Here is a 21410-nt window from a genome sequence, read left to right as displayed (position 1 = left end):
CCACTGTCAAGCTGATTCGTTTCAATGAACTACCAAAACAGACAGGCCATATATATATATGAAGCCATGCTACGGGGCAGAAATGCATTATCGGTTGGGAAACTCAAAGTGCTGTAAAGCTTCTTTCCATGCCTTTGTGGAAGTCCGCTAGTAAAGTAAACAGTCCTTGTTGCCGCCGTCACTCATTTCAGGCTGCTCAGCAGTTCCCACTCTGTCCTCCTCACGTACAGTCTATGCTTCTCTCCTGGTGATACCAACAGAGCCGCTGAACGCTTGTCTCAATGCAGCATCTTCACACAAGAGTTCAGGAGTAGTGTCCCCATGCAATCTGGTAGTTATACTTTTATCCAGGCTAAAGCGCAGATATGAGATGGAAACACTGATCGCCTGTCCCACGCCGGTTTTCAATCTTCTCCAAGAAAAGTTTCAAGTGTGGTAGGAATTTCAGCCCTCGCTTACCAATGGTTGTGTCCGCTCTGAAGCCACCAATAGTGTTGTTTCTGATCCATAGCAGTTTCTGGTTAAGCCCTTACTGCGATCTGGGTTATTTGCACCACTTACCACTGCTGCTATGTTCCCTCACGCTTTCGTCTGTCTGCTGACACGGCATGTATTGCAGTGCTGCGTGTTAAGTGCGTCTGCGTGGAGGGCTGCTCCTTTTCGGTGGCCCGGTTGTGGAATTCTCTTCCTCTCCGCCTTACGGAGGATCATTTATCCTTTAGGTGCACTATCAAAACCTGGCTATTTGCATCTTAACTTTGGATGCAGTTTCACATCGCTTATTGCATAGTCTTTGCCTTGGTGCGATGATGCCCTTTCAGGTGAAGCATCACGGTTTACAAGATATTATAGCATAACTTACGTTCACCTGCCGTCTCCCGATTTGGGTGCCACATCCTTGGGGTTTTCTTCTGCTTCATGGCTCCAGTCCATACAATAGATTTCAGTGTGAGGAATCTTCTCTTCTTCAGTGGACTTTAAACTCCCTGAAGCACCATCCATCCGCTGCCATGTTCAGACCTGAACACTGCTCTGGGGCTGAAATTCCACTAGCTACCTCTAGTTTCAAACCTTACCTGCCCTCCCTTATCTCACTCTAATCTCCAACTTGTACCCTTCACTCCACCAAAACCTTCAACCTTTTTATTCCTCACTCACTCTATGCTGCCTCCCATTTCTGATCCTTATTCTACTTGCCCTTTAATAATGAATCCCCCTGCAGCTTATCAAAAATATCACCAATTTCAAGGGTTTCAACTAAGCATCAAGACGCCATCTTCTCCTCCTGACAAATGCACCTGCCTTCTCCAGGATGACATCCCTACACCTAAATCCACTCTCATGAACCTACTATTGCACCACCCTGCATAAACCTGCACGTCTATCGGGGTGTAATATTGTATTGTCATAGTCATATCCTATCGCACCCCTCTTGAAAACTGTTTACTCATCCATTCTTATGCTTGCTATGTTTGGCACCCGCCCGAGTACATAAAATCAACATACATTAGTTCATTGCACTTACATTGCAAATTGTAACCCCTGCACAATTATCAAATACTAGCACAAATACTAGCAAAAATACCAGTTCTCCGAATGGGTTCTGTAGACAGACATATTAACAATCAATAGTTGAAAATTAATTATCGTTTAGGTCGCTGTTCCGCCTCACCCTGGCGTGGTGCAGCTCATTGCAGTTGAGCATCCTAGGGGGACCTCTACTTTTGTTCGTGTTGCGACTGATTGAGAAGAACAAGTTACTTACCAACTGTAACGTTCTTTCGACTGGATGTTCCTCCCACGTATTCCTCATCTTCTGATAATTTGTTATCTCCAGCTTCGATGCTTCGGAAAAACAATTCCCGGCAGAGGGCGCAGTGCTCGAGGTCGTGGCGTCGATTGTCCCTCGACTGACTCTGTACTCCGTCGACATCACCAATGGTATAAATAGCTCGAGCAGCGCCCGTTGCTTCAGTTCTGGTTTTTCGATGAAAGATTTTCGGAGGAACACCCAGACATGCTCCATGACCGATACATTCTTTGTGAGAGGAAAGTGTAAGAAAACGTAAACTGTACTGTGGGGTAGGATGGGAGGGTCGATGAGGAATACGTGGGAGGAACATCCAGTCGAAAGAACGTTACAGTTGGTAAGTAACTTGTTCTTCGAATGGATTGTGTCCTCCCACGTATTTCTCATCTTGTGATAGGCTCCCATAGCAGTAGCAATTTTGGAGGTGGGAGTACCAATTTCAGTTTTCATGGACAGAATTCAGAACTGCCTTGGCAAATAAATCCTCATTAGAGGAGGCAGTATCCAAACAATGTTTAACAAAAGTATGCATTGTTTTCCAGGTTGCAGCTGCACAAATATCTGCTGCCGGGACTCCCCTCTTTAGAGCCGCAGAAGTAGCCATTCCCCTTGTAGAATGGGCACGAAGCCCATCTGGTGGTTATTTACCCGCTAATCTGTAGCATTCAACTATGGCTGATATGATCCAGCGGGAAATGGTCTGTTTTGTTACAGATAAGCCTAATTTATGACCAATATAACCCACGAATAGTTGGTCATCTTGTCTCAATTTAGCCATCCTTGAGATGTAAAAACTAAGAGTCCTCTTGGGATCTAGTCTGTGTAATCTCTCCTCTTCCTTGCCCAGATGAGGAGGAGGATAAAAAGTTGGTAGCACTATTTTTTGTGAAAAATGGAAGCCCGAGACTACTTGTGGTAAGAACTGTATTTATTTTGGGGTCCGGGAATAAAAAGAATGGGTAAAACAAAAAAAAATAAATAAATAAATTAAAAAAGGGGGTGGGGGAACCCCCCATTTCGGATAAAAAAACATTAAAAAAAATGCGACTTTTTTTTCCACATTATTTTTTCGAAAAAATGATGTTCGACATTTTTGAATTCGAAAAAATGACTATGAACCACTTAAAGGACTACCTTATCCTTATAAAAAATAGTATATGGTGGTTTGCATGAGAGAGCCTGAAGTTCACTAACCCTGCGGGCTGATAGGGCCACAAGAAGGACAGTTTTTAGAGTTAAAAGCCTCAATGGACATGAATGCAGAGGCTCAAAAGGTATGCAAGTCTTTTAGTACTAAATTTAAATACCAAGTTGGTACATGAGAAGGTACTGGAGGGTAAACATTAGTAAGCCCTTTTAAGAATTGAATGATTAACGGTATTTTGAAATATGAAACCTCTTCCGAGGAGCGCTTGAAAATGGACAGCGCAGCAAGGTATCCTTTGATTGTTCCTATCTGGAGCCCCAGATTAGCTAGATGTAATAGAAAAGAAAGCACCATTGGGGTGCCACACTGAAAAGGGTCCACATCCTTGTCTTTGCACCAGTTACTAAACCTGTTCCAGCGACATCGGTACAAAGATTTTGTGGCTGGTCTTCTGGCCGAAAGCAAGATTTCCATTACGTCATCCGGAAGATCCCAATCCTTGTATCTCAACCTCTCAGAAACCATGCGTGAAGGTTGAGTGTCTTGACCTCTGTATGGAGAACCCGGCCTTCCTCTTGCGAGAGAAGATCCTCTCTTTGCGGAAGACATATTGGAGGGCAGATGGACATGTTCAGAAGGTCTGGGTACCACGTCCTCCTGGCCCAATCCGGGGCAATTAGGATCATGGTTTTCCTGAACTTTCTCAACCTCCTGATTACTTGAGGAATCACGGGGACTGGGGGAAATGCGTACAGCAGTGGAAACTTCCACTCCACTACGAATGCGACTCCCAGAGCTCCTCTTTGAGGAAATTCCTTTGAGCTGTAGTGATCGCACTACCGGTTGATCGCGGTGGTGAACAGATCCACTTGAGGGGTTCCCCAAAGGGCGAAGATCTCCAGAAGGACTTCCTGAGCTATCTCCCACTCGTGAGAGACCATGCTCTGCCTGCTCAGAGCGTCTGCCACCGTGTTCTTCTCTCCAGCTAGGTGAATTGCCGATAGAGAGATTCCTTCTTGTATTGGCCAGAATCATAGCTGCATTGCCTCTCTGCACAGTGGTAGTGACCCTACTCCTCCTCTTGTTGAGGTAGTACATGGCCACCGTGTTGTCCGTCGTTATCAGGGCATTCTTTCCCTGTACAGAGGGCAGAAAGGCCTTCAGAGCTAGTCTGATTGCCCTCAGCTCCAAAAGGTTGATGTGTAGTTTGGACTCCGATGGAGACCAACGACCGCTGATTGTCAGATTGTTGGTGTGTGCTCCCCACCCCCGTGAGTGAAGCGTCCGTCACTACTGTTATCTTCGGCCATGGTTGCCAAAAAGACACTCCCTTGAGAATGTTGTTGTTGCAAGCCCACCATAGAAGATCCGGGGCAACTGCGCTTGGGACTTGCAGAAGATCCGACATATTCCCTGAGAACTGGGACCACTGAGTTCTGAGTGCCCATTGAAGGGATCTCATCCTCAACCTGGCCTCTGGTACGTGGGAAAATGCAGGATGCCTTGAGGCCAAGCAACCTGAGAAAATCGAAGGCCGGTAGACGTTGGGCATTCTGGAATTTTGTTACCATATGCTGGATGTGGAGAGCTCTCGCCCTCAGGAGGCGAGGCTTTTCCCGAGGAAGTGTCCAAGACTGCTCCGATAAACTGGAGCTTCTGGGATGGTATCATGTGGGACTTCTTGAAATTGAGGGAGAAGCCCAATTTGTGGAGGAAGTGGCAGGTGATCGAAAGATGTTCCTGAGCTTGTTCTGGAGAACTTGCTCTGATCAACCAATCGTCCAGGTAGGGGTAGATGTGAATGCCCCCCCTCCTGAGACTTGCTGCCACAACCGCCAACAGTTTGGTGAAAACCCTCGGGGCGGAGGTCAACCCGAATGGCAGAACTCGAAATCGATAATGAGAATTGCCAATCGCGAACCTCAGGTACTTTCTGTGCTTTGGATGAATTGGCTCATGAAAGTAAGCATCCTGAAGGTCCAATGATAACAACCAATCTTGGAGTTGGAGAGCCTGAAGGATCTGAGAAAGAGTCACCATCTTGAACTTGTCCTTCCTGAGGAACTTTTTCAAGTTTCTCAAGTCCAAGATGGGTCTCAGTCCTCTGTCCTTTTTTGGGATGAGAAAATATGGGGAGTACCAACCCCTGTTCCTCTCCGCTACAGGTACCAGTTCTATGGCACCTTTCTCTAGCAGGGTTTAAATTTCCTGCAACAGGAGCGGATCCGGAATTTTGGCGGAGTTGGCTCCCGGTGGATGATTGAGGCCTTTTTTGGAAGGGGAGGCAGTAACCTTGGGCTACTGTTTCCAGTGCCCAAGCATCTGAGGTAATGCCCCGCCATTCCTTCAGATGCTGAGAGATCCTGCCTCCCACTGGTGTTTTGTGCAACAAGGTCTCAGAGGGATTTGGAGGCAGCTACAGGAGTGGCTGAGGGTACAGATGCCGCTCCTGAGGCTGATTTTGCACCTCTTCCTCGTGCTCCACGAGGCTTTTGCCCCTTTAAGAAGCCTGTCCTCTTCCTCTACCAAAAGAGGAGTAGTATCAAAAAGAACGACCCCTCCAGGAAGATGAGCCGGAATAGGGTTTTAGAGGCTGGCGCAAAGAGGCGTTAAGTAATTTAGCTGCCGCTTTAGAGGTCTGAAGTTTCTCTAGGCTTTCATCAGCCTTTCTGCCAAAGAGCCTCGAGCCATCAAAGGGCATGTTGAGGAGTCTAGCTTGCACGTCTGGTGCAAACCCTGAATTCCTCAACCACGCAAATCTGCGTACCACAACACTTGCAGCCATGGATCTGCTGATACTATCAGCAGTATCCAGTCCAGACTGGAGACATTCCCCCATTGCCTCCTTCCCGTCTTTAACTATATTCAGGAAGCCTTCCCTTTCCGCGCCTTCCGGAATATGATCAGCCGCCGCCGAAATACAGTCCCACAGGGTATGGGTAAACCTGGCTAGGGTACAGGTGACATTTGCTGACTTAAGTGCCATACTGTCTGACGTGAAAACTTTACATGCCCAGGCATCAACTTTTTTATCCTCTCTATCTGGAGGGATAGTTGGATAAGCAGTTTGTTTTTAAGTGGATGCTGCCTGAATGACTAAACTCTCTGGAGTCGGATGTTTATTCAAATATTCAGGATCCGTTCCAGCTGGTCTATATTTTTTTTGATAAGTGCTATCTGCAGCAGCAATACTCTGGTTTCTCCCAGTTTTCATCCACAGTCCTTTGAAGGGTCTTGTGGAAAGGGAGAACAGGATCTTTCTGAGGTCCCTTGACGATTATATCCGTCATGTCATCTTGTTCAAAAATGGGTGAAGTATTACCCCAACCCATATACCCAATTACCCTGATCATAAGACCCCCGTACCCAGCATCTGCATGCTCTGCAGGATCAGGTCTGGCGAACTCTAATTCTAGGGATGAGTCAATTCTACTGGTAGAATGTAGAGTATCACTCAGGTCTCTCATTCTAGATTACTGATCTATAAGTTCCTCAGGAACTTGTCTTGTACCATAAGAAACTCCAAGAGGAGTAACTTCATCCTCTTCTGAAGCAGATTCTTCATAAATTGCTGACATAGACTTGAAAAAGTCTGATCTGGGCAATGGAGTGAATCTCCTTTCTTTCTCTACTAACCGCGTCGAAGGAATTGCTAAATCCTTCCAAATTGTCGAAGGGGTCTTCGAAGACTTCGAAGATGACGTCGAGGATGTTTTTGGTGTCGAAATTATCGACGCTCAGGGCATCGACTAAGTCGAAGTCTTCGACGGCTTGTGTTTTTTGCATGGCACTGGAGAGGTGCTCGACTCTTGAAGAGTTTGACAGATTTACATCGACTCTAGTTCTTTTATATTCCTCGACGCTACCGGTCTTTGCCATGGTAGTCTTGGACTTCCCTGTCGTCGTCCAATGGAGCGACTTTAGGGGGTATGGCTTTTTCGAGGGTCTTTCGAGGGGGTCGAGGCCACGTTCTCGAAAACCCATCTTTTTGCGGAATTCTTCCCACTTACTGGGAGAATCCGCTTTAGTCGGACATCGAATTTCTTCGGTCGACTCTGAAGAAGATGATGAGTGAGATCTAGGTCTCCTCTTCATTTTTTTAGATGATGACGAAGAGTGTCTCGATCTACTCCTAGATCAAGATCTCTGAGTGCCTATGGCGATCCGATTCCTTCGAATCAGTCGCTTTTTTATGTCTTTTTGACAGCCTTCTTAGAGGCTTCCCTCCCCACCGACAGTTTACCTCTCCTCTCACGAAGAGCTTTCTCGGTCATGGATTGACAGGACCCGCAGTCGTCGGTTCGGTGACTGGAACCGAGACACCAGAGACAAATTCGGTGGGGATCGGTGATCGACATTTTAGATCCACAATCTACACACTTCTTGAACCCCGTCTTGGGTGTCGAAGGAGTTGAAGATTACGACATTTTCTTCACAGAGAATAGAAGCGCGCCGTTCTCGATAGCGAAGCAATCGGAAAAACGGAACTGAAGCAACGGGCGCGGCTCGAGCTATTTATGCCATTGGTGACGTCGACAGAGTACGGAGTCCGTCGAGGGACAATCGACGCCACGACCTCGAGCACAGCGCCCTCTGACGAGAATTTTTTTTTTCCGAAGCAGCGAAGCTGGAGATAACGAATTATCACAAGATGATGAATACGTGGGAGGACAATCCATTCGAAACATTTTTTGTTCCCTTCCCGATGAACATGGTTTACGGCTTTGTCGGCAGGCACCATCTCGCAAAAATCTTCTGGAAAAGTAATTTCCCCTGATGCGGCGAAAGGTTTGGTTTCCCTTCCCAGGAAAACATGGTTTACGGCTTCATTGGAAGGCCACAAACAAATTGTAACTTTTGCTGAAATCTGGGCAATAGAGTGGATTGTCCAAATGTGATGTAGCCAGTAATGTGTGAAGGCTCCTAACAGGTAGCTATGCAAAATCGGGTGCAGATTGGTGAAACAGTTGGGAATTGTATAAGGAACGACGATTCGCCAAACCACAAACCCACAAATCCCACCACAGACCAATTTTGACTGACATATATATATATATATATGGATACATTACTCACCGTAATCGTATTTCTGATGCTTGTATCTGCTTAGATCACATGCTGTGCATAGGCCGACATCTAGTGGAAGCTGCGGAATATTACAGTTTGTTTTTCGAAACTCGAAAAATGAGCGTCGACACAGGGCGTGCCAGTAATACTATCCCTAGTGTGACGTCCCCTGTACCCATGATCCCTCACGCATCTAGGACCCTCAGATTGTTTTTTTCCGCCATACTGGTCGGAATGGAACTTTACTAGTGTTCGTACTGGTACTAGGCAACAGGGGCAAGTAGGGAGGGCGATGAGAAATAAGTGGGAAGAATAAAGCGAAAAAACCTTACCGATAGGTTAAGTACATTTGTTCTTCAAATGGACTCTTTCCTCCAACGGATTCCTAGTCTATGATGGAATCCAACAAGAACAATGATCTGGAGGAGGGAGGATAGCATGGACACCATCTAAAGCAGAAAACTCTGAAGGACCGCCCTGACCCGACAGATTCCAAGCACTAATGCTTAGCGAACGTATGCAACGAAGCCCGCTTTGCTGCAAAGCAAATTTCCTGAGCAGGTACTTTGTGCTACAGAGCAAAGGTGGCACCCAGTTCTCTGGTGAAATGAGCCCAGAGACCCTCAGGCACATCCTGTCCAGCCAGATCATAGCATTCGAAGTTGCAGAGAATGATCCACCTTGACAGGATTGTTTAGTCACAGCCCGACCAGCAAGGGCACCAGTGTTACCAACAAAAATGTAATCATCCTTCATTGCATCTCTCGTCAGATAAGCGTAGAAGTTGAGTGCCTACACCGGGGCCTGCCGATGAAATCGCTCCTCTGCTGTGGAAAGATGAAGCAGAGGAAAAATTACAGGAAGCTGGATCTTGAGAGAGATGGAAAGTTTCCACCATCTGGGGGAGAAAGGAAGGCCCAACTCTCAAATTCACCTTCTCCTTGGAAAAAAAAAGTAGGGAGTGTGACGAATCTGAGGATGTTGTCCCTTCTCCCCTAGGGGTAGGGGAGATGTTTCCCATTGAGCCAGGGTGGTGCATCCACAGTCCAATAGTCCCACTGGGGGTGGTGCACTGAAGGAGGATCACATGGGGGAGGAACCCCCCGTATGGGATTAGGGATGACCATCGGCAGAGAATGTGCTATGCCCCCGCACAAGTAACCCTCTCCAACGTTCCATCCTCCTCTCCCTCCTTGTGATAAGACTATTATGTATTATAGCCAAGCTAGTCAATCTAATATACTGGAAAGGGTTAAAGCGTCAGAAAATGCAGAATATCTCACATTTGAACTCTGACATATACTGGGAACAATATGATGATCAGGAGTCCAAAGATCACTAGGGAGAAACAGAATGAACATTCTAGCTTCTGAAGGACTGACAAGACGAAGATTATCAGGAGTACAAAGATTACTATAGTGAAGCAGAATGAGCACTCTCGTTTTTCTGCAAACGTGATTGGTCCAAAGAAACTCCTTTTCTCAACGTGGGCGTTTAAACATCAGACTAATGAGTTGGATAAAGAAATCAATCCTCTGAGGAGGAAACCGGCAACACCAAGTAGTGGCGAGAAAAGCAAGAGCCAGCTGGAGGGAAGCCGAAAGCACAGGACGAGGCGTAGGCAAGCAAGGTTCATAGAGCCAGGATCGCTCACGTTACTGCAGTCTGGTACCTCCAGGGCTCCCAAGCACCAGCGAAGCCCCCAGCAGAGTGGATGCACCGCCAGGAAGAAGCAGACGTCAAGGAAGCCGCCACTGCCGACCTCAAAGAAGCCCCGAACGTAACCTGAGCCTCCAGAGAAGCTGCAGCCGCTGAGGAACCACTGGTACCTTCCTGAGGGACAGAAACAGGTACACGGGTTGCCAGAGTGGTGCAGGAGACCGGAGGATCAAGGGGTGAAGGCAGAGGCCATAATAAAAGGTTCTGGGACCCCGATTGATTTGTATAGCGCCTATACACAATGTGTTTCAAAGCGCTTCAAGGAGGGAGGGAACATGGGAGAATACAGTTACATTCTTACAGGTCCTTGAAACAAATCAGAATGTGAGAATAACTATCATATCATAACAGATAGTACAAGTGCATGGAACAATAAGGGAGAGAAGAGGAAGGAAAAAAGGAGACAATACTAGCATTACTATGCCTGATGACAATTGTTGTAGTGCAAAAGTGACAAGAGGGGAGGTGTGGGGAAGGGGAGAGGAGAGGCACAAAACAAGTGACTATCTTAAAGTGTCAACGACTGAGCAAGGTAGTGCTGGGAGGGATTGGGAGGAGAGGACAAGGAGTAAAAGAGGAGACAGACAAGCGGTTATCAAAGGTCAAGGGACAATGATAAGAGTAAGTGCCAAGATAATTGAAAGGTGAAGGGGAGGGAAAGATGGCACACAGAAGGACTCAGGGGGCCGGCGTGGGGCACGCAGAAGGACTCAGGGGGCCGGCAGGGGGCACACAGAAGGACTCAGGGGGCCGGCAGGGGGCACACAGAAGGACTCAGGGGGCCGGCAGGGGGCACACAGAAGGACTCAGGGGGCACACAGAAGTACTCATGGGGCTGCTGGGGGGCACACAGAAGGACTCAGGGGGCCGGTGGGGGGGCACACAGAAGGACTCAGGGGGCCGGTGGGGGGCACACAGAAGGACTCAGGGGGCCGGTGGGGGGCACACAGAAGGACTCAGGGGCCAGCGGAAACCAAACAGTGCAAGTCTGGGACCAGCACCCAAATTGTGTAAAGTTACCTTACAAAAGAACCTGGCAGGGACAGATACCAGGTGTGTGTGTCTGGGACCCACACCCAAGTTACAGGACTTTGAAAAGAGAATCCCAATGAATATTCATGCCCTTAGGATTTTGAATGACACTGAATGTGGAAGAGACCTGGGGAAAGGGAGTCATTTCCCCTGCAGCGGGTTGCAACACCAAGAGTAGGGGGTTATTCTCTTTGGTTATAAAAAACATGGTTATTCTTTTGAACTTTTGTTTTGGTGGACAGAAAACTGGGGAAGGGACACAGTCTTTGGAACCGTGAACACTATCAATTGGAAACTTTTGTTGGATTTATACCCTTTGAAGGTGAGCATGTGTGAACTTTCCCAGCCAAAGATATTACCCTTAGCACATTATAGTTACTTTTAGAATGAGAGGGCTAGGATAGGTTTTCGGACACAACATTTTTGATTTCGACATCTTGGCACAGGACAGACCTTAGTTTTTGCTTGAGGTAGGGATATACCTCCTAGATTAGCTACAGTGAGTCATTTCCCAAACCCCTTTATTATTTTCATAAATGTTTATACCAACAAAAGGCCTATGTGTCTGGGTCTCATTCCTGGTTCCTCAGATATGGTGTCAGGGGTTGGATTCAGCTGACACAAACTGGGGAATCCCACAAACATTAAACAGGATTTCATGAACCCTAATCCCACAATTACTATACTGAAAACAGGGGCTGATCAAACCCTCTTCCCTGGATAAGAACTCCAAGGGCAAGATCAGTCGAGAAGCCATGAGTCGTGTGAAGGCCCCTTTCTGGCCCTCACACGGCCCATTCTCTCCATCTACTCTTCTCACGGCGAAAGGAAACTCACAGCTTCTGATCATAGACTTGTCCTTTTTCATTCAAAACCCTTCTTCCTCCAGGGTTTGAGGCCCTTTCTACATTTATTTCGCCATTGCTGCCCACATGGTGCTTTCTGGCCAGCACGTTGCAAGATGGCCGCCCGCTTCCCCGGAGCACCAGAGTGACCTGCTGCCTGGCCTGACCTCCACTGATTGGTCCCGCTCCACTTTTTCTGGGCCAATGGGGAACCGGCAGGTGAATAGCCGCCCCCTCCACCCCCCCCCCCCCCAACACCGAGGCCCACCAACCCAAGTCCCGGGAAGAAGAGCAGGAGAGCTCCGACTGAGGCAGATGACTCTGGGAAGCCCTGAAGCTGGCACTGCAACGCTTGCACATGCAGCAGTAAAGAGGAGGAACGTCCCTGACAGTACTTCACGTCATCTTTTTGATGCTGAGCTTTGAAGAACATTGTGAACTTCTTGTCTCCAATCTCTGAGAGCACTGCTGATCCATTCCACTGCTGTGCCAGATATCCCCATCCATTTGTGTAGACGGAATGGACCCATCACAGAACCTTGGAGTGGTGGCTGTCACCTTCACTCCAATGACCCAGGACAGTGAAATCAACCTCTCTGTGATTGGCAGCTATGAAGATGACCTAATTCATGCTCAAGGTGTAAAGAATTTTGTGAATGGCACGATGGGAGAAGGCGTCTCCCTGACTGTCCAGAAGAGGAAACTGCTTCGGAGGAGTGGGTGAGACAAGGAAAGCGCAAGATGGATCAGGTGACAGTTCATGTGGGCTCATCATTGAAAGAAGCTCAGGAAATGGCTCTGCATGCAGCAAGCATCCAAGCTGATGCATATAGGTCCTTTCCTGAAACCTCCCAATGTAGGTGCCCTCGTTTATTACATGAGTGAAGTGGCATTGGCATCCCCCAACATTCCTTTTTACTACTACCACATTCAAAGCCTTACCGGAGTGCTCTTTCGTGTTGAAGACGTGTTGGATGAAATGGAGAAATGCAGTGTAACCAAATGCCTTACAAAATTCCAAGGTATGAAATTCAGCGGCCTTGACCTCCTGGACTTTGGACAGTGCATACATCGTCATGGCCACAAGCTTTCCTTCTTTTATGGAGTAGATGAGCAACTTCTCAATGTGATGACAATGGGAGCAAATGGAGCTGTCGGAAGCACCTAACTACATGGGGAGAGCTGCCAATGAAAGGTTGTCCAACTTGCAGAAACGCAATCTAGTTTGTGCACAGAAGAAACAGTTTCTGATCCAGGAGTTCGAGCTATTCATTCCATCAAGGAGTAGGATTGGCAGATGTCAAATGAATCATGTTTGTCTCCAAAACTGACTTGGGTCCTGTACGGCTCCCCCTGCAGATTAACAAAATCATTGATCTTGCTGCTGCAGTGGATAAAATGAAGGATCTGGGCCTCTTTGTGCAACCACTGTCTGTGAAGACAGCACATGTTTGAGACTTTAAGAATTGACATCCTGACTCTGCTTAGTACCAGCCTCCAGATTGTACCGGTGCCTTAAAGTGATGGAGAGGGGGGCTTCCTGTACAATGGTGCGCAGATTGCAGTGTGGTGCCATCTCCTATCTCTCCCATCTCATCTCCTGCAAGGATCCTTGTTAATTATGACCCATGCCTGAAATTACCTTCCCTTTTTTAGTCTAATAAAATAATTGATGATCGAAAAAAATAAATACAAAAAAACAAGGTCCACCAACATAGGCCCCTGACTGGGCACGAGCAGCCCGGGGGGCCCCAACCTTCTGCTCCCTCAAAGATGCAGCGACCGATTGGTACTCCCTGCTCCTGTATGAGCTTGGCTTCTGGTCCTCCTCGTAGCCTGGTGGATTACATGAGTACTGCCTGAACTTTCTAATGCCTCCTCTTACACATGTACCTTTAACTGGTGACTTTTGCACTCTGACTCTACCTTGCCTTCCTACTCTGCCCTGCTCACTACAACCGTGTTCCTAAAATAAAAATAGAATTTGTTTTCTGTGGGTGTGCCTTTTCTACATCACTGCATTCATTTTGCATTGTGCTCTGTCCAATTCTTTTTTGAGGGTGTGCTAATTACATCTTGCACCCTGTTTATGCACTGCACTCGTGGATCCTTTTTTCATACATTCCTGGCACCCCCCTCCTTTTTGCTATGCAGTTGGGCCCTCCCTTTCTACTATGCCTCCTGGACGTTAAAGCGCAGCTTCACACTCTTTTGTTCTACTTCCACTTTACATCTGGACCCTCATTATGTCTAGTCTTCATCTCCCTGCCACCCCTGCCCTCCCTCTGCCTCTTCTTCACATCTCATGCACTTATCTCTATCAGACACTGTCAGGCACGTTTGATGAACTATTTTTCTTGTTCATCTTACCCTACCCTGCCCCTCTTTTTTTTATGTATAGCTCTTGCATTGTTGAAACTACCGCCAGGCACGTATAATAATTTATGTCATATGTTGTATCCAGTTTGTTTTGTTGTTTGTTGTACCTCCAAACACTTAACACTTGCCCATTCTGAATGCTCTAATGCCTAATAAGAATGTCAATTTCTATATTGCTAACTTAATCCCTCCCTGCGTTGGAATGCTTTTTTAAGTGTGTAGGCGCTATAGAAATGACCAATAAATAACCACGGGTAAGTAACTTGTTCTTTGAATTAATTGGGTTCTCCCACGCATTCCTCATCTTCGATAGCTTCCCAAAGCATTTTGTCTTAGGTGGTGGGTGCCAAGAATGTACTTATTTGTTCATATTATGGAAGACCGCTTTAAATTTGGTTTCCTCTCCTGATAAATAATCTACACAGTAAAGTGTACTTAAAGTCTGAAGGGACGACCAGGTTGGCGCGCTTCAAATGTCCTGCGCTGGCACACCTCTTTCAGAGCTGAGGAAGAAGGCACCCCTCTAGTGGAAAGCACCCTCAAACCTTCGGGCACATTTTTGTCTGCCAATGAGTAGCATTCTGTTATGCACATGACAATCCATTTAGAGATGGTTTGTTTTGTGATCACCAAGCCTAATCTTTGACGAGCGTAACCAATGAAGATCTGGTCATCTTGACAAACACTTGCTGTTCGTGTAATCCTTATATCTCACGCTTCCAGACACCAGGCATGAAGATTGAGAGTCCTGATCTCTGGGTGAAGAATGAAAACTCCCTCTTGCAAGAGTAGGTCCTCTCTTTCTGCAGAAGACTATTTGGATGGCCATTTCCATAAGGTCCGGGTACCACGTTCTCCTGGCTCAATCCGGAGCAATGAGGATCGTGGTTTTCCCAAACTTCCTCACCCTCCTGATGACATGAGGAATGACGGGGACTGGTGAAATGCGTACAGAAGTGGAAACTTCCAGTCCATCACAAGGGCATTCCCTAGAGCTCCTCTTTGGGTAAATTCCCTAGAGCAGAACAGCTCACACTTCCGGTTGACATTGGTACTGCACAGATCCACTTGAGGGGGTTCCCCAAAGGGCAAAGATCTCCAGAAGGACTTCCTGGGCTAGCTACCACTTGTGGGAGATCGTGCTCTGCCTGCTCAGAGCATCCTCCACTGTGTTTTCTTTTCTGGCTAGATTCAATTTCTTCTCTCAGTGCCCAGAACCAGAGCTGCATTGCATCTCTGAACAGGGGCAGGGACCCTACACCCGCTCTTGTTGAGGTAATGCATGGCCACTGTGTTGTCCGTCATTATCAGGACACTCTTCCCCGAATTGAGGGTAGAAAGGCCATCAGCACTAGTCTCATTGCCCTCAGTTTCAATAGGTTGATATGGAGTCTGAACTCCGACTGAGACCAGTGTCCGCTTACTGAAAGATCTCTCATGTGTGCTCCCCATCCTAAGAGGAGGCCTCTGTTACAACTGCCAACTCTGGCCATGGTTGCCAAAAGGGTTCTCCTCAACACATTCTCTCGACTGGCCCCACCCTAGAAGATCCTGGGGTACCTTTGTCAGGACCGGATGAAGTTCTGTTATTCTGCTGGAGAATTGAGACACCTGGGATCTGAGAGCCCCACTGAAGAGATCTCATTCTCAGGCTTCTGGCACCAGAAAAATGCAGGATGCCATAAGCGGAGTAACCTTAGGAAGTCGTAGGTCGGGCACTCAAACCTTTGCAAAATCTGCAAAAGATGTTGAGCCCTTAACTCTAGTGGCAGAGCTTTTCCCGGAGCAGAGCCCAGGACCGCTCCATACATTTTTGAGGTGTCAAGTGGGACTTCTTGGAGTTAAGGGAGACGCCCAGCTCGTGGAGGAAGTGGCAGGTGCGACAGATGACTGGGCAGTTCCGGAGAACAAGCTCTGATCAACCAGTCATCCAGGTAGGGGTAGATGTGAATCCAATTCCACCTTAGACTTGCTGCCACCACTGCCATAAGCTTTGTGAAGACCTTCGGGATGAGGTGAGCACGAATGGCAGAACCCGAAATTGATAATGAAAACCCCTTACTGTGAACCTCGGGTACTCTGTGCTTCTGATGTATGGGCACATGAAAGTAAGCATCCTGAAGGTCCAATGACACCAACCAATCCTTGAGTCGAAGGATCTGCGAAAGAGTTACCACCTTGAACTTGTCCTTCCATCGCAAGTCCAAGATGGGTCGCACTCCTCACACCTTCTTGGGAATTAGGGAGTAGGGAGAATACCAACCCTGGTTTCTCCTTGCTGCAGGTACCACCTCTATTGCACCTTTCTCCAACAGGATGATAATCTCCTGTTGGTGAGCGGATCTGGAACCAGAAAAGATCTGGCTTTTGGGGGGCAATCTGGAGGTTTCTTCAGGAATGGGAGACATTAACCGTCTGCTACGGTTTGTAGCACCCATGCGCTCAAAGTTACGCTTTGCCAACTCCGGAGATGATATCACAGTCTGCCTCCCACCACAGACTTGTATCATTTTGCTGCTCCACCTGCAGCCGAGGATAACTTTGTGGGTGTTGCATGGGGAGTTCTACCACCTCTTCCTCCATGAAGTGCTCACCTCTGACCCTTTTGCAAGAACTGCCCTCTTCCTCTAGAGATTGAGGAATAGAAACAAAAAAGACGTCCTTTCCATCCTTGACCTGAAGGTTGAAGTTGTCCAATTTCCACCCTAGGAATTTAGCTGCAGCTCTAGCAGTATGCAGTTTCTCCAGACTATTGTCAGCCTTTTCTACAAACAGAAAGGTTCCATAAAAAAGGAATGTCAAGTACACGTGTCTGGACATACGCAGAAGAAAAAAAAACGATTTTGAGCCATGACATGCATCTAATCACAGTACTGGAAGCCATGAACCTACCTTCTGAATCCACTGTATACAGGCTGGACTATGAAGACCATCTCATAGCATCTTTTCCATCTTGCACTAGGTTTAAAAAGCCTTCCCTTACCTCTCCCGCCAGAATATGTTCTGCTACAAGGGCAGCTACACCGAAAAGGCTGCGTGTATTTAGCGAAGGCGCTTGTAGCATTTGACGATTTTAGTGCCATGCTCCCTGCACTGAACACTCGCTTTCCCAAAGAATCAACTTTTCCATCTATTCTGTCTGCAGGAGTAGAAGGATAAGCTCTGGATGTAGATGAAACTGTTGCTGCTTGAACAACCAGACTCTAGTGTGGGATGCCGGTTCAGAAAAGGGTGCACGGAAAGAGTTTGTTTACAGGGGGAACAGAACCAGGCTTTAGCCAATTTTCCATACCCCTTAACCTTAAGGCAGCTGGGAAAGGTAGCAGAGCCTCCTTAACCATCAGTGAAGTCATCAGTCTCTATAGTAGTTGCGGGTTTAGACCACCCCAGATATTCAGACACTTTACAAATCACAGACCTATAGCATATTAGCATATCCAGCCACCACTGGGTTACCAGAATCAGTCTCTGAAGACGTTCCCCAGATGCGGGTTTCTTTAAGGGCTCTGCATCTTGGACTCTGGCGAAATAAGTTCTTCTGGAACATTTGGTGTTCGAAACTCTTAAACCAAAAGGGACTTGATCCTCCTCTTCATTTTCCTCGAATATGGACCCTATTTGCCGCAAGAAATCAGATTGAGGTAGGGTTTTTAACGACTTGGTCGGTTCAACAATTGGTTTTACAGTCTTCAGAGGCACTGAATGCTCTGATGTCGAAGGCATCGAGAGCTTTGAGGACTTCCTCGAAGCGGTCGGTGAGTGAGCCGATGGTTTAACATGCTTCGATGGCTTCAAGTGGATAACATGCCTTGAAGGCTTGGGTGATGAACTCGATAGCTTCGATACCCTCGATGAAGGCTTCAATACCAGAGATGAAGGCCTTGAGGGGGTAGGCACAGGCTAAGTCTTATGTGGCGAAGAAGACACCTTTGACTTGCGTCGAGGAGCCTCTCTTCCCGGGCTCTGAGGCGCGCGAGGAGACACACGAGACTCCCTGCTGGTCTTGTCCGATGCCGAGGGGTGGCTTTGTTTCCCCGACTCATTGAGAGGGACATAAGGAGGAAAAACAAGCATTTTTAAGCGGAAGCTTTCCGAGTCAGGGTTTTCTTTGGTAACAAAACTTCAGGAGATGAAGACGACGAAGACCAGGACCTGTGACGCCATTTCTTACTCTTCTTGTGAGAAGAGGACGACGAGCGCCACAAACCGGACCTCGATCTTCTCTGAGTGGAGGAACATCCCTCGATTCGGAAGACTACTTTCTTTTGGATGGAGTAATGGATGGGATTTGGAAGAGGGCTTACCTGCACCAAGTTTCCCTTCCTTTCCCACAAGGCCTTAACTGACAGATTGACATGAGCCACAGTCATCCACCTTGTGGCCTGTCCCCAAACACCACAAACAGATGCGGTGAGGGTGTGTTATGGAATTTCTTTTGCCTACAGTCCGCACACCGTTTGAAACTAGTCTTTGATGTTGAGGACATGATCGAAGAATATCGAATTCACTTGATTGTAGAAACCAATGCAATCTAAATACCTCCGAAGCACGCAGCAATGTGGAAAAAAATGAAGTGTAGGTAGCAATCAGCGCGCATGCTTCATATACCAGCGTCGATGTCACGAGGGACGCTACATAGGCAGTTGTTGACCAAGACTCAACGCTGCATGACGCTCAACCCTATGAAATAAGAAATTCCGAAGCAAGCTGCAAGCAGACTTGGATGTATCAAAGATGAGGAATCGGTGGGAGGACACAATCCATTGGAAACTGAGTATTTGGAATATGTAGGAAATCAAGTAACTCTATAACAGACAAAATACATGGAGCAAAGGGATAGTCTTACAACATCTGCAGCTCAGAAGAAGTTAGTTTAGACCTGAAGAAGAGTAAGACACCTAGGCAACCGGTGACGGTATATCAGTCAACCCTCCAAATCACTTGAATCCTAGATGGAACCCGTACCAGGGAAGATAAGAACCGTCCTGATTCTCCACCTTCTTGGGAGGTTTTTTTCAGCCCTTAGAGACGGAATACTGTAGATTCCCCAAAGCCAGGGTATCTTGTCCCTTAGCCGGGACATTAATTCCATTAATGTAAAAAATAAATACACTAAAAGAATCATCTGTCTTGTTAATAACCCCTGAGTAATTCTAAAGATTTGATGAAACAAAAAAAGGTGAACCGTCTGTTCCATTAACAGCTCATAATTCCCAGGAATTAATTCCCAGGAATTAGAGACATCTATAAAGACATAGTGAGAGAGCAGTGTAATCACACTCATAAAAGGAAATGTAGAGGAGGGCATATAAACCTCTCTACCCATCTCACCTACCCAAAACAAATTCTGTTTCTCCTGCTGAGAGGCCGGTCACCCAGTAAAGTAGTGTCCTTTAAATGGGTTATGTTTTTCAAAAGAATCCAGCCAGGATGGCCAATGTAAGGAGGGAAAACTGGAGGAAACAAATGATGTGTTTTCCTATTCGAACATCATATATGCCCAGTGTGTGGAAATAACTCTAGGGAAAGAAAAATCTGGGAAGCCTCAAATTAAGGGGAAGAAAAATAAATCTACTGCTACTTCCTTAAACACAGGAAACAGGACCTACAAGGTTCCTGTCCTCCTCGAAGGAAAAAACATCTTGGCCCACCTAGACAGTGGGAGTAAAGGGTGTGCATAAAATCAGAACTGCTTCCCCAGGGATGGAAGAGGATAGGAGCTGTGGGTCATGGCGGCAGTGATCCCCAACCTAGGAGCTCAGATAGATATATGGAGTCGCATAGTGCAGTTTGACCAGTGGGTCTCGCAGTTGGCCCAAATAGGGGTGAAAATAACAGCCAAAAAGGGTGGTTCTCCCACTATGACCAAACCATCAGTTACGGAGCCGCAAGAAATCCAGTCTTCCTTTCTAGAAGGACAATTCAGAGGGATACTTGTGCTGGTCTCTTGACGTCCCAGACCAAAGATGGAACAGCTGAGCAACGCAGTGATATCCAACAAATTAGCCACTGCCCGGGAAGCCAAGCTGTCAGCTGGACAGGCAAACGTGAAGATGAGGGAGAACCGTGGAGAAGACTTCGCAGCACGGGCTGAGAATCCAGAAGGCAGCAAGCGAGACAGAAGAGACACGGAGAATGGGGAAGGCAGCGTCTGGATCGGAGACTGTTAGGGAGAATTCTCTGTAAGGCTAATTTCCCGAACCTAGTGAGTCCCCCAGCAGCTTTGCTGGATTTTTGGGGTTTATTTTTTTCTCTCCTGCTAAGAGTGAGATTCTTTTGCTCCCACTCTTAGACATGATTTGAGGTGTTCCTTTAACTTTCCATGTGTTTTATGGGCTATGGGGTCTTTTACTCCATAGGGTCTCGTGTTTTTTGGATGTGGGTTACACAGCACCCTCCGTGCCGTAACCCAGGGGTGTCGTAGCGACCCCCCCCAACATAGACTCCATACCCTGGGACTGACTACTGTCTCCCAGGGCATGTAAAGTCACCATTGGCTTTGCTAGTCCCAAATTATGAACAGAAACCAGTACAAACCATCATATTGTGGATGTACTGGTCGGGACAATTCGATTGCCCCGGGGTCTGTTTGAGGGGGCACGTCTCCGTCCCCCCTGATCGAGTTTTGGCTGGTGGCAGTGGATACTACTTTTTATATTCGACCGCAAATGTATCTCTATGGGATTTTCCCATTGTTCGAGGCTACCAACTTTAATTATTGAATTCTTATAGCCTCGAACATACCGCCGGTTTATTTATTTAATATTAATTCACCGGTTGGTATTTTTTGCCAGAACTCTATTCTAAAATGGCGTTTGTGTTCTCTTCTGTGACTCCAACCCAAGTCGAGCCCTTTGTTCCACTTTTTGGCAGGCTTCTCCACAGAAGCCTCCAAAAGTGGTGCCACTCTGTCTGGGTACCACAGGGGGGTGGGAGGGGGTTTAGGCACCCTGGACTGAGTTACCTTGGTAACTCAAGTCGCACTCCGTCCTGATTGGCCCAAGTGGTGAGCCGGCCGGCTCACCACTTAGCATGTTTGATTGACAGCTAGGCTGAGTGAATGGGGGTGTGCTGCATAAAAGCAGGGCTTTGAGGACTGGAACTTCAGAAGTCGCCACAGGACCCAAGAATCCGAGGAGGGAGAAGCTGAGCCGACCTGCAATGACGACACCACCGGTGGAGCCCTGCTGAACCGTCTCACCACTTTTCCCGACGACAGAGGAGATCTCCAGTCCGGAGAGTCTTCTTCCTTTGACTGGTGGGGATAATCAGTTTTGCCTTCTTTTCACCTTCCTGGAGCATCTCGTGGCCGCCTTGCCCGTGCCAAGCACCCCGGCAACCGGAATACCACGGTTTACCACTACCACGAAGAGAAGGGTAGTGCCTTTTAACCGGAGAACTCTGTGGCTGG

General features: G+C 47.3%; 1 protein-coding gene and 1 pseudogene across 4 annotated transcripts in view; one reads left to right on the top strand and one right to left on the bottom strand.

Moving 5' to 3' along the window:
• Nucleotides 1-21410, bottom strand: part of CSPP1 (centrosome and spindle pole associated protein 1) — a 1841309-nt gene that overhangs the window by 1355620 nt on the left and 464279 nt on the right. The gene's annotated exons all lie outside the window — the stretch shown is intronic.
• LOC138498737 (N-acetylneuraminate lyase pseudogene) lies at nt 12141-12951 on the top strand (annotated as a pseudogene).

Source organism: Ambystoma mexicanum, chromosome 5q (genome assembly GCF_040938575.1).
Source record: "Ambystoma mexicanum isolate Mex_15411 chromosome 5q, UKY_AmexF1_1, whole genome shotgun sequence".
Classification (NCBI taxonomy): Eukaryota; Metazoa; Chordata; class Amphibia; order Caudata; family Ambystomatidae; genus Ambystoma; species Ambystoma mexicanum.
This window is presented reverse-complemented; position numbering and strand designations above follow the sequence as displayed.